The sequence below is a fragment of the Ictidomys tridecemlineatus genome, chromosome 2, assembly GCF_052094955.1.
Source record: "Ictidomys tridecemlineatus isolate mIctTri1 chromosome 2, mIctTri1.hap1, whole genome shotgun sequence".
NCBI lineage: Eukaryota > Metazoa > Chordata > Mammalia > Rodentia > Sciuridae > Ictidomys > Ictidomys tridecemlineatus.
The window spans coordinates 173715750-173728358 of NC_135478.1; the positions used below are offsets into that span (position 1 = coordinate 173715750).

The window sequence follows — 12609 nt, forward strand, 5'->3', positions numbered from 1 at the left end:
ATAATATTCTTTTTTAAAAAAACTTTTAATTGTAGATGGACAAAATACTTTTATTTAATTAATTTGTTTAATTTATTTATAAATAGTCCTCATTTATGAGCATTTGCATGATTTAATAAATTAAATACAATTAACAGGAAGATGGGGCAAATAGAGGAACACCATTATCTTATTTCCCTCTAGAATAGTCTTGGCATGTTTACAAGGCACAATCTTCAGTTTCCTTTTGTGTCATTCAATTCCATCTCTTTTTCCATTGTCAATGCAGCTGATCCCATTATCTCCTCAAGATACTGCAGACTCTTCCTAACAGCAGCTGGTACCTCCAATTTAAATCTGTGCTCACTTGTCTCCCTTATCACTGCCAGGGGGATTATTCAGAAATACAATTCTGATATTTGATTATCCAGCTTAAAACTTTGAACAACTCCTCATTTCCTGTAGGATGAAATCCAGCAAATGAGCCCCTACCTGAACCAATTTCTGCCTACCTTTTCAGTATTATTTTCTGCCATTACTCTTTCCCACCCTACAGAATCCCTTCTTGTTGGAGAACCAACCATGTTCTCATTACTTTGTGTATACTGTACCCTTGGTCTAGATAGAATGCCATCCTCAAGCCCCACTGGGTCTTGTCTTATCACCCATGGTTAAGGGCAGGGACTCAAAAGCCAGACTTCTAGATTTGAATTTCAGGTCCACCATATGCAAGCTGGATGATCATGGGAAAGTCACTTAATGGTTTTTAGTTCCCCCAATTATAAAATAGAAATAACAGAATTTGCCCGATAGACTTAATGGGAAAATTCAATGACGTAACATAAGTACCTAGAACATAGATATATATTTTTGTCATCATCCTGAATAGTACTCTCCCCTGAGCTGTCTTTAATAATATTGGGTGGAGTTTCAGACATCGTCCTACATATTCCTTATTATTGAATTCCTTATTATTGAATAATTGAGTTCTACTGTGTGGGCAAATAGGTGTAAAGGGAGACTTGAGACAGGGGTGGTGTTCTTCAGTGACTAATAATAAGCTACCAATGAAGAAGTGCTGTAGTTTAAAGCAACCAGAGTGGCAACTGGGAAAGGAGTGGACATCACCAAATCAGAGGATTTGAGAAATTGAATACAGGTGATGATATCGGAGGGCATATGACAAGGCAATATTATATATTCTACAGGATTGGATACATAGTCACGTTTAGAAGGAACCCAGGGAATATGCTTCTGGGATACATGCCACTTAGAGGTGTTTGGCTATACCAAGTTGAACAGTGTTCCACTTTCTGAGTTCCTAAGGAAAAAACATTTTTCATACTACTGATACTATATTGTAATTCTGAAATCAATTTTATTCATACAAATTAAAAATTACAGATTAGCCTGAAGAACCCTTTGCAAACCACCTTCAACTCCAACCTCCTCCCTCTCCCCAGAGGTAACAAGCTGAGGTGGCTGAATCCAATTTCAATTTCATTTGTGCATTGCCAGGTTGCAACATCTATTGACTTATAGCCTCATCAGGTCTTTTTTTTTTCTTTTTTTTTTTTTTCACTAACTGGAAAGAACTAGAAATGAGGGAAAATTAGTACAATTGGAGAACCCAAAGTACCACAAAATCCCCCATCCCCCAATGTGACTGAACCTTCCTTATTACTTGAAGTGGCCCTACTGCCAATGTATGATGAGGCTCTTTTTGTTTTACTGGGAGACACTGTTCTTTCTTGCTTGAGGGAATGATCTTAATCCTCTTTTTTGTTCCTTTATCCTACTCATCAGAGCCTGCAGATATGTAATCAAGACATGCCCTGATATCAAGTATAGTCAAATTAGAAGGAAAAACTTTCACAATCTTGCTAATTTATATCAACAAAGGTTAGGGAGGATGTGTGAGGGAGGATGTGTGAGAATAGATTTTGAAGATGCTTGACTAAGGAAGAAGAAACCAAATTTTAGATGTCACTGAATTTATTGATATAGATATTTTTACCAGAAATTATGGATTCAACAGGGAGGGTGAGATTGAAAAGATATATTTTGTTCTTATAATGTGCTTTCTTAGTTAAAACAAACCTAGATTTGACAGTAGTTCTGGTTGAGAAGTGAGAAAAGTCTTAAAACTCAAAGACTTAAGATAGGAAATCTGGGATGGAGTTATCCTTAATTCATTCAAGAAATGCCACAGAGCAAGACAAAAGCTTTTCTCATTTGTTAACAACAGGTACCAAAGTTTTGTAATTCTGAAATAAATTTTATTCATACATAAATTTTATTATGATACTAGAGATATCAATGACCAATAGACAAAAATCCTGTAGTCATTGTTGTTAAAGACAAATAAATAAATGACATGTACCATGAAAAATGAATAGGATAAGAATATATAAGAGGAATGCTATTTAATATAGAGTGATCCAGGGACACCTCTCTATGGAGGTGGCATTTGAACAGAGAACTAAAGAAAAAAGAGAGCAAGGTAGGCAGATATCTAGAAGAGTGTTCCAAGCCTCGGGAGCAGGAAGTGCCAAAGTCCAGAGTCTGGAGAGTGATTGGTATGTTCGAGGGTCAGTGTCAGCAAAGAGGTCTGTGTGTAAAAGCAGAGTTTAGGGTGATGGAGATGTGAGATATTAGACAGCTTTGTAGGGTTGTGGATGAGGGTGGTGTACTAGATCATCTGGGCTTTATGAATTATGGTGAGAATTTTGCCTTTTACTCCAAGTAGATAAGAGTCATGAGGGTTTTGAATAGAGGAAGGACACGATCTCATCCAGGTTTCAAAGATCACTCATGTTGAGAATAGAGGCCAAGTCTGGAGCAAGGATCCCACTTCACAATAAAGTGTTTGCAATAATCTTGGTGTGAGATGAACACAGCACTATGGTAGTTGCAGTGAACTGCATCTATTTTGAAGGCACAGTGGACAAGATTTGCTGATCAAAGGTTGGTGGTAGATAGTAAAAGAAAAACATAAAGGTGTTACAGAAAACCACAACTTTGAGGAAGTGAGGAAGTCTGCAGGGAGACCCTATGCAGAAAGTGTGTAAGGAGTGGGGAAGATGAGGACTGGAACCTGAAGTTTTGAGCATTATTAAATTTAAATACTTCTAAGACATCCAAGTGGACAGAGTTATTTGTATATTAGTATAAAGTCCAAAGAGGACAACTAGGGTTCATGAATACATTTGACAATTGCTAGATTGCAGATAAGGAAAATATGAGCCTAGAGGAAATAACCTAGTAAATACGTGTACATGGAACAAAAATTTTCTCAAAGAAGCCCTGGGAGTAGCTGGCCTTGCAGAGGTTGGAGATGAGGAGGAACTAGCACCCTACCTACCCTGTAACTGTGTAATTTGAGAGGTCCTAGGGATGCTTCTTTGTGGAAGGGGCAGAGGTGTATTCTCACTGTAACAGAAATTTATTCTAGGTTATTTTATACTTGGATTTGCTTTTCCTTCCTTCTGCCAGAAACACTTATGTTGAGTTATTGGAATACCTTTTAAACCCATAATGGTACTCCACAATAGTAGTCTACAAAATACTGATCTTGACTTAGGAGATCATGTCATAGCGAAATAAGGCAGCAATGACATATTGAAGCCTCAAATACCACCTTGTGAGGCTGGGGTGTTATCATGCAGTATACCATGTGTACACACATGTGTGCACGTGTACATACAGCAAAAGAAACATGAATGGAGCCACAGAGCAAGACAAAAGCTTTTCTCATTTCTTAACAATATCTGTCCAAGTTTAAGGATGATTTATGATCATTTAAAATCATTAGGGTACTAGTTTGTTATGATTATAAATCTTTAGTTAGGATGAAATTGTTTACTCCCTTTGTCTATTTTTGAGATATTGATATTAAACTTTCTTTCATAAATATTTTCTAAAAGTTATCCAAGTTAGCTTTCAAAGTGTGAATGACCATAAATGAATCTCTCACAATTTTTACTAAAAGTTCCAGGTTCAGGTGAAAATTAATGTCACTCTTTGCATATAGGTAGGTTTTCCATATAGATGGATTGAGATAAATTTATATATATAGGTAGGTTTTCCATACAGATGGATTGAGATAAATTTATATATGTATTCATATATACCTACAAGTATGTGCTTACATATATATATATACATATATGTTGAAAATATTCTTATTACTTATAACACATATACTATAATGTATAAGGAAACCTGCCCATAAAAATAAAATAGATATGCAACTATTATGTGTAGTAAAAAAAATTAATACAAGAAAAATCACCACACCTAAAATCTCATGGTCTAGCTAACTGTGGTCAGTATCTTTTAGACATAGCACAGTCTCTCAAAAAGATACATATTATTAGGCATTTCAAGAGAAAACTATGCCACACTCTAAGATATTCCTGTTTAGAGAAGAAATAATCAAAGGGGAGGGAAGGGAGGAAAGGAGATATGGGGGTAGGAAACATGGTGGAATGAGATGAACATCATTACCCTAGGTACATGTAGGATTGCATGAATGGTGTGACTCTACTTCGTGTAAAACCAGAAGTGAAAAATTGTGCTCCATTTGTGCACTAGGACTCAAAGTACATTCTGCTATCATGTGTAACTAATTAGAACAAATAAATAAATAAAAATTTAAAATTTAAAAAAGAATCATTTAAAAATAAACATATAAGCCTTTTTGGTCTTAGTCCTTCAAAATAACCAATATTTCTTTGTATTTACTATTTGAATCCAATATTTACCATTTGTTTATTATGAGTTTCAAAATTATTTTCTAAACTCAAAAATCTGAGTTTAATCATTAATATTTAAATTTTTCTTTAACAAGAATGATACTGTATAAAGTGAATAGTTTATTACAAAAGGCAACATATATATAAACACATGGGATCTGCAAACTGGTTTAAATTTCTCTGAAACTTGGCTTTCTCATATTCTCCAAGATGCAAGTAATTTATGCTTATGTTGTAAAAGTTTATCAAAGAAGGACCCACAAAATTATTTGCTTACATTTATTTTCCATTTGGTAATGGCATTTTTTTCTTTTTAGTGAAGCTAACCTGTTTTTATTTTTGCTTAGATTCTTGCTTCCACATACTAATATTAAGCAGCTGTCACTAGCTGAGTGCCAACCCTACACTGGATACTTTCCTAGGAGTATTTCCAGTGTTATCTCTGCTTGTGATTAATGTCCCAATGAGGCTTTGCACTAAATCTTTCCTGAATTTGAATGGGGAGTCTTGGTTATCTATGAACTGTTTATCATTTGTGGGCTATTATCTGTTTTCAGCTTTCCTAACATTCTTGGTGTATTTTAGACAAAATGGGCTGATTTTCCATGGATAAAGTACATATACAGTAAACCTCAGTATCATCCTTCCACTGACTTTCTGGATGAACTCAGAAAGTGGGAAATGATTCCAATTATATTTCAGTTTAAGGTGGAACATTTCCTTTTGTGTCTTATCAAAACAATTATATAATTTTTGACAGGAGATATTTTTAAAATTAATACATTTAAAATTGTGTTCATGTCCCCACTTAACCTAGTGGTTAAAAATTGTCTTCCTGAAGCTAAGTCAAAATTTATAACAACTCAGAGAAAAGGCAAACAAGTTTTATGCTCTCCAAACACTGTTTTACTCCATGGTTACATGGCAGAATTTACTGATGAACACATACAAAGCACTTTGTAAGTTCTTTGAAAGCTGAAAGACTTCTCATGTAAATGCCAAAGTTCTTATTTTTATTTGTTAAAATAATTTTATTTGTATAAAATAATTCTTACAAAACGAATCACAAATGAATGGTGTTGGTGATGGTTACTTTTAGAATTTCTATCCCACATTGAGTAAATTTTTTAAACCAGATTAAGTCCTCTCTTAGAGACCTAGAAGGGCCCCCATATCATAATAATTATGGAAGCTGGACAGGAAAGAGATACCTTCATGTTGAATACAGGGTTGGTATTTAATGTGCTGAGCTGCTGAGAGGTTTTCAAATTGTCTCCAGTGACCCGAAGGTTCCACAGACATATTTTAGGAGTGCCAAAGAAAGCCTGGCTGGGGGAAAAGCCAGGAGAATGCATGATGTGTGAAATACTGTCCGAGTGGAATAGTTCTGCTTTTCTATATCTTGGACTACATTTTTAATTTCACTTTAAGAAAAGGGTTGTGCATGTGTATGATTTTGATTTGATAATCATTACTTCCATGTCACACTTCCCTTTAGGGGTTTAAATGACAAAACTGGAATAATTATATGAATTTTCTAAGTTCAAAAAGCTAAATTACTGAGAACTGAGGTTGAATCAATATGTCAAATGCATACAGAAACTAGGAAGAAATTTCTAAGTTTGCTTTTTAAAGTGGTGATTTCATAGAGTGATTATTTAATGGAGTGTTTTACTAATTACTATGGATATTTACTTTTTGAACATCTTGGCTTGGCTATATGCAAGATAGTGAAAGAAGAGTACCATCATTTTCTGCTCTCAGAGTTCCTGGGGCTACTTTAGGTTAGCTTAAAAATAGGAAAGAAGTGAGATGAGATGACTACATTGCTGTGGAGATTACAGAAGCAGAGGTGATCCACATTTTGTCAGGAAGCGAAATGCTTCCAGAAAAAGGTTGGATCCCAACTGGCCTGGAAAGACCTAAAGAATCTGGAAGCACAGAAATGGGGAAGCAGAGCACTCCTCACCTGGGACCTGGGCAGGGAATAAGCAAAGACACCAGCAATGTGGAAATTGGGAAGGAGTAGAAGAGCATCATTTAATTTGGCTGGAGCATGGGCTTTGTGGCAGGGACAATAAAAATGGGGGGAAAGGAATGGCAGATGAGACTGCAGAGGTATTTGACTGCAAGGTCAAGCAGGTGACAGTCTTTTTTATGAATAGGCAAGGGAAAATTCAGACCTAAGTATCCACAGTCTCCCCCACTACCTATTGATTCCTAAGTTCTGTGCCTTGTCCTTTTAGATGACAGCAGGATACTACTGAGTGAAGGAAAACTGGACGGAACTCTGAAAACTGCTTTACAAAAATAATGAAATGGCCAAAGATATCTTAGGAGAAGATGGGTGGAGATACAAAGAAAAATGCAGCCTGAGGGTGGGAAGGCAAGTTTCTGGAGGATTTTTAGAGTAGTAAAAAAATGTGGCGAGGCATCTGCTCTGATGGAGAATTTTAGGAAGGTTTGCAGCTGGTTGTGCTGTGGAACTCACTCCTCCATTTCCTAAAGGAAAACTCATGTTGCTTCCCAAGGCTTTAAGGAGGTGGATCTGCATTTTCTTTATGCTGTGCTGAGAGATCTGTCTCAAAGTAGGAGTCAGAGGAGTGTTTCATGCAGTTCACACTTGAGCTGCCCAGAGCAGAGGTTTCCCCAGGGGTGGGGTTTGGGCAAGGTTGGTGAAGACAGTAGGAAAAGGGAGAGACAGAAGGACTTCATCTTGTGTCCTTCACCTCCCAGGCCACCACATACAAATCTATTTTTATATATAAAGAGCCCCTGTGTAAGATTTCCACCAGGGGGGAAAAATAAAACAATAAAAAATGGGTGCTAGAGAGCAAGGTAACGAAGGATCATGAGCTAAAAAATGTAGTATTAATGTAAAGTAAACCTCAGAGAACTTGAACAACTTGCTGAAAGCTTCCCTGCTAGTATGTACAGAGCAAGAACTAAGAGCCATTTCCTCTGACCCACTCTCTCACTTCCCGTTTATATCAGAGATTATCCCCCACCCCACCAAGCCTGTTCATTCTTAGTTATATCCTTTATAGGTAGCAAAATGCCTATCTTCTTAATCTGAAGTTTAACATTAGGTAATTCTTGTATGCCCTCATTTCCCATTTCTGATGCTGTGGGAACCATTTCATTAAGGGTCCGAGGCGCTTTGGCTGTGTCGAAGATTTCCCGGCCCTTTCCTGATGAGAGAGCCCATCCGTGTGGGGGTGTGCCTGACCACTGACCCCGGGGACCCAATCACTGACCCTGACCTTGGAGTGCAGCCCCCCCTCAACCTTCATTGGATGGAATTCTCCCCTGAATCTCTTGTTCCCTAATAAAAGGCTACTCCCAGGCATGTTCAAACTCTCTCTCTCCTGCTATCCCTGAGTAATCCTTGCTGCCCTGCTGGGCGGTTAGAGGTGGGAACCAGAGAGGTGAGCCGTCTCGGACCTAGCAATAGAAATAAGGTAACTGAGTCTGTGTGTTTTATTTCGATCTCTTCTAACCAACTTTATGCTTAGAACCTCATTAATGAAACTATTGCGCAGGCCGCTTGGTGGATGATATTGCCCAGGTGTCCCTGTTTACCTCCATCTGGGAATGTATGGGCTGAGAATACAAAAAGGACTTTTGCCTCAGTAGATAATGGACTTGGCATTGGGTTCTAAGCTTGTTGCTGGTATCTCCTTTCCATTTCCTCTTATGCCAACTTAATATACCGGATGGACAAAGGTTAAAATATGATGACTCAAATCATCAAGTTACTAGAAGAAAACACAGGAAATAAATTTATAACCTCAGAGTAACAAAGGTCTTTTAAAGTATGACACAAAATCCCAAAGTTGTGAATAAAGATAAAACTCAGGCATAGTATTAAAAAATAAACTTCCACATGGGGCAAAACTAATTATAAGCAAACTAAAAACAGAACAAAAAACCCCAATAAACACAGAAAGCAGTGAATAGTATACACAAAGGCCTACTTATCAAATGTATTAAGAGTTCCTATGAACATAAGAAAAAAAATCATCCAATAAAGAGCAGAAGAAAGAATGTAAAGAGAGTTCATAAGAATGGAATTACAAATAGGTCTTTGTATTAACCACATTTCTAACTTCTGCAAAGTCAATGCTTTAACATTTGACCTACATATATATGCCAGATACACCTAGTTCTGGACAACCTGATAAATGATGCCTGAGTCACCTTGCCTTTGGCTTCCTGCCTCCCTCATCTACCCCTCCCCAGTCATCTTCCTGGAGGCACACTTTTCAAATGCAAACTAATCCAGAGTCTACACCTCCACTGGCCCTAAGCACCCCAGTGCCAGGTTCTAGACAACTAAGGCTGTACCTGTGCCCCAGAACCCACTGAAATTATCCAAACGGTTCAGTTCTAAACTGCTTATTCTCCTTGCCTGTCCCTTGGCGGAAAACCATTTTCCTCCCTCCTCCTGACCTGTCCCTGTACTTCCCCATGTGACACCCCTTTACCTGATGCCCCCATGGTATAATTCTGCCCCCTCCTCTTGGAAACTGTGAATAGTTATCATTTCAGTGGCAACAATCTCCTGACTTGTTGGCCTTCCTATACCTAAAATTTTGTATTAATATACTTTAAAACAGTTTTAAATATATTCATTCACTCATATTTTACTCACTCATTTTCAGATAAATATAAAGGCTGATATAATGACTTTTTTCCCTATCAGAATAACAAAGGTCAGGCTCACCAGATTGGATGGGGGGAGTGGAGGGAAGGGAGGGAGGATGAGAATGGGAAAGACAGTAGAATGAATCAGACATAATTTTTCTACATTCATATATGAATACATAACCAGTGTAACTCCACATCATGTTCAACCACATGAAGGGGAAGTTATACTTCATGTATGTATGATGTGTCAGAATACGTTCTACTGTCATGTATAACCAAAAAGAATAAAGAATTTAAAAAAACAAAACAAAAAAAGGAATAACAGAGTTCAAAATGTTAGTTGGCACACAGTGCTAGTATGAATAAAGGGATACACTCTTACAGTGGGAATGTAAATTGTCACAACACCTAGGGAGAATACCTTGGTAATAAAAACAAATTTTAAACACAAAAGCTCATGATCCAGCATTCCACTTCTGGGTGTATATCTAAAAAATGATAACAAAACTGAAATCACTATCTTGAAGAGATATTTGTATACCCTCGTTCATAGCACCATTATTCATAATAGCCAAGAGATGGAAGCGACCCAAGTGTTCACTGACAGATGAACGGATAAGCAAAATGTAGTATAAATATACAATGAATTATTTAATCTTAAGAAGAACCAATTCAGATGTATGCTGCAACATGCATGAAGCTTGATGACATTATTCCAAGTAAAATAAGTCAGCTGCCAAAAGAGAAATACTGTAGGATTCCATTTATAGGAGGGACCTGGAGTAGTCACATTCATGGAAATAGAAAGTAGGATGGTAGTTGTGGGGCTAGGGCAGAGGAATTAGGGAATTATTATTTAATGAACATAGTTTGTTTTGAATGTGCAAAAGTTCTGGATAATTGGTTGTGCAACAATGTGAATAAAATTCATGCTAGTCAACTATATACTTAAAAGTAGTATATTTTATCTCAATTAAAGATTTTTAAAAATTAAGCAAACTTATTGACCCAGCAATGCCATTACTAATATGTCCTTTTAATATGATTACTCCAGTGTAAAATGATGTATCTATAAGGTTATTTAACCTATGACCTAAAAGTCTTATAACAAAACTAATTAAAGCATGTTCCATTTTCACTGAAATACTATGAAAATCATAAAAATATAAAAATTATGTATGTGGGGAAAAAGTAACTGCATTCATCATTACTACCACTTACTTGTTTGGGAATAGACTTTCTGTAAGGCTGTACAAAAGATGGTTAATCAGGGCTGGGGTTGTAGCTCAGTGGTAGAGTGCTTGCCTTGCACGTGTGAGGCACTGGACTGGATCCTCAGCACCACATAAAAATAAATAAAATAAAGGTACTATGTTCATCTATAACTCAAAAAATATTTTTTAAAAAAGATGGTTAATCATGTTTGCTCTGGGGACATTGACTTTGGATTGTGAAACAGGGTGGGAGTCTGAGTTAGTTTGCACTGAATATATTTTGAATTTTGTACTTTTGAATTTTGTACTATGTGCATAATTTACAAATTTAAAATAGCTTTAAGAAAAAAGCTAATTTGTGACTGAAAAAACTTTATTCCTGTCTCCTTGATACTGTTCTTTAATTTCCTTTTCTGGCTTGCATCTCACTGCTTTACCACTGAAAACCTAATCTTGCTTGGCTAATGAAAACTCTGGTGATTGATAGCTTTGCCTTCAGTGACTTTTCTAGTGTTGATTCATTTAACTGATGTCACCTGTACATTCAGATGACATACCAGATGGTCAAATTTCCAGTCCTACTCACTTCTGTTTATACTCCAGATAATCTACCCAACAGACAACAGTACCTTCTCTTCATCTGTTTTTTTCATATTTTTTTTCTGTTCCTTTATTTCCTTCTTCTCCCCCTCTTATAGTGCTGGAGGATCAAACCCAGAGCCCTGTGCATGCTAGGCAAGCATTCAACCATTGAGCTATACCCCTACCCTACCATATATATATAGTGTAAAAGGTTTTTCTTAATTTTAATCCTTAAGCTTCCTTATTTAATTCCTAATGTATTAGAATAGTCCCTGGATTACTAAAGATACCATGTTTTGCAAGATGCACATTTTCTACTGAGAGTCACAAGTTTTCTTTTTTTTATTTTTAAAATTTATAACAAATGAGAGTAAATACAAGTCTACTTACTTTCTCAAGAATTTTCTTTCACAAATGAAAAAAAATACCATTAGTTATTTCTCTTATTCCTCATCTTAAAATGCAACATCTGTGATATGTTTACTTGCATAAACTAGTATCCAAGTTTAGATTATTTTCAATATGTAATCAAGTTGTTATAATAGTAGATTAAAAATAAAAAATAAAGAATTGACACCTTGTTAAATATACCTAAAAATAAACATGTGCATACATGCACACAAGGTCCCCATTATATCAGTAAAGGAATAGAAGCAGATAAAGAGGAAGAAAGAAAAATTAACTGTACAGGGCTGGGGTTGTAGCTCAGTGGTAGAGTGATTGCCTTGCATGCATGAGACCCTGGGTTCTATACCCAGTATTACATAAAAATAAATAAAAATAAAGATATTGTGTCCATCTACAACTAAAAGAAATGAACCATATAGATGAGGAACAGCAGGTCCACTGCCACACTTTCATCTTTCCTATTGCCAGGGCTGGCATTATTGTAGATGTTCAGTAAAGACTTTCAGAGTGAGTAACAGAAGATAACCTCGTGGATAGAGGGGAGAGGAACTATGAGTTCTCCCCAATTTTCAATGCTCTTCTGACTCCCACTTGCCATAAATCACAGTATGTTCAGATAGTTCTCTGATACCATCCAGGATTCCTGATCAGAACCAATCTTCATGATTATCATTTTTTGAAAGTGACAAGAATTAAGATACCCTCAAAAGAGAACTTCCTTTCTCTGCTCTGTTCTGTAGCACATTATTTTACTGATTGAATTTAGGGGTGTTAATCTGCTCTACAAAATAAAACATGCCCTGTGTGCTTGTCATCCTAACATAAATCTTTAATCTTTGTAAATATAACTACGTGGATACCCACATATGTAAAGTGCATTCATGGCACATCCCTAGGACTTCTCCCATACTGGAAAGAATTTTAAATTCCCACCACAGTGTCAGAGTAAAAGTAACAACAGAAACAAAACAGAACAAAACAACATACCTCTATGTGAATAGTGGAACCTATCTCTATTG

At 36.4% G+C, this 12609-nt stretch overlaps 1 protein-coding gene across 1 annotated transcript in view; it reads right to left on the minus strand.

The window, feature by feature from the left end:
* Ccdc146 (coiled-coil domain containing 146) overlaps positions 1-12609 on the minus strand; it is a 131790-nt gene that overhangs the window by 84334 nt on the left and 34847 nt on the right. The window lies entirely within an intron of this gene.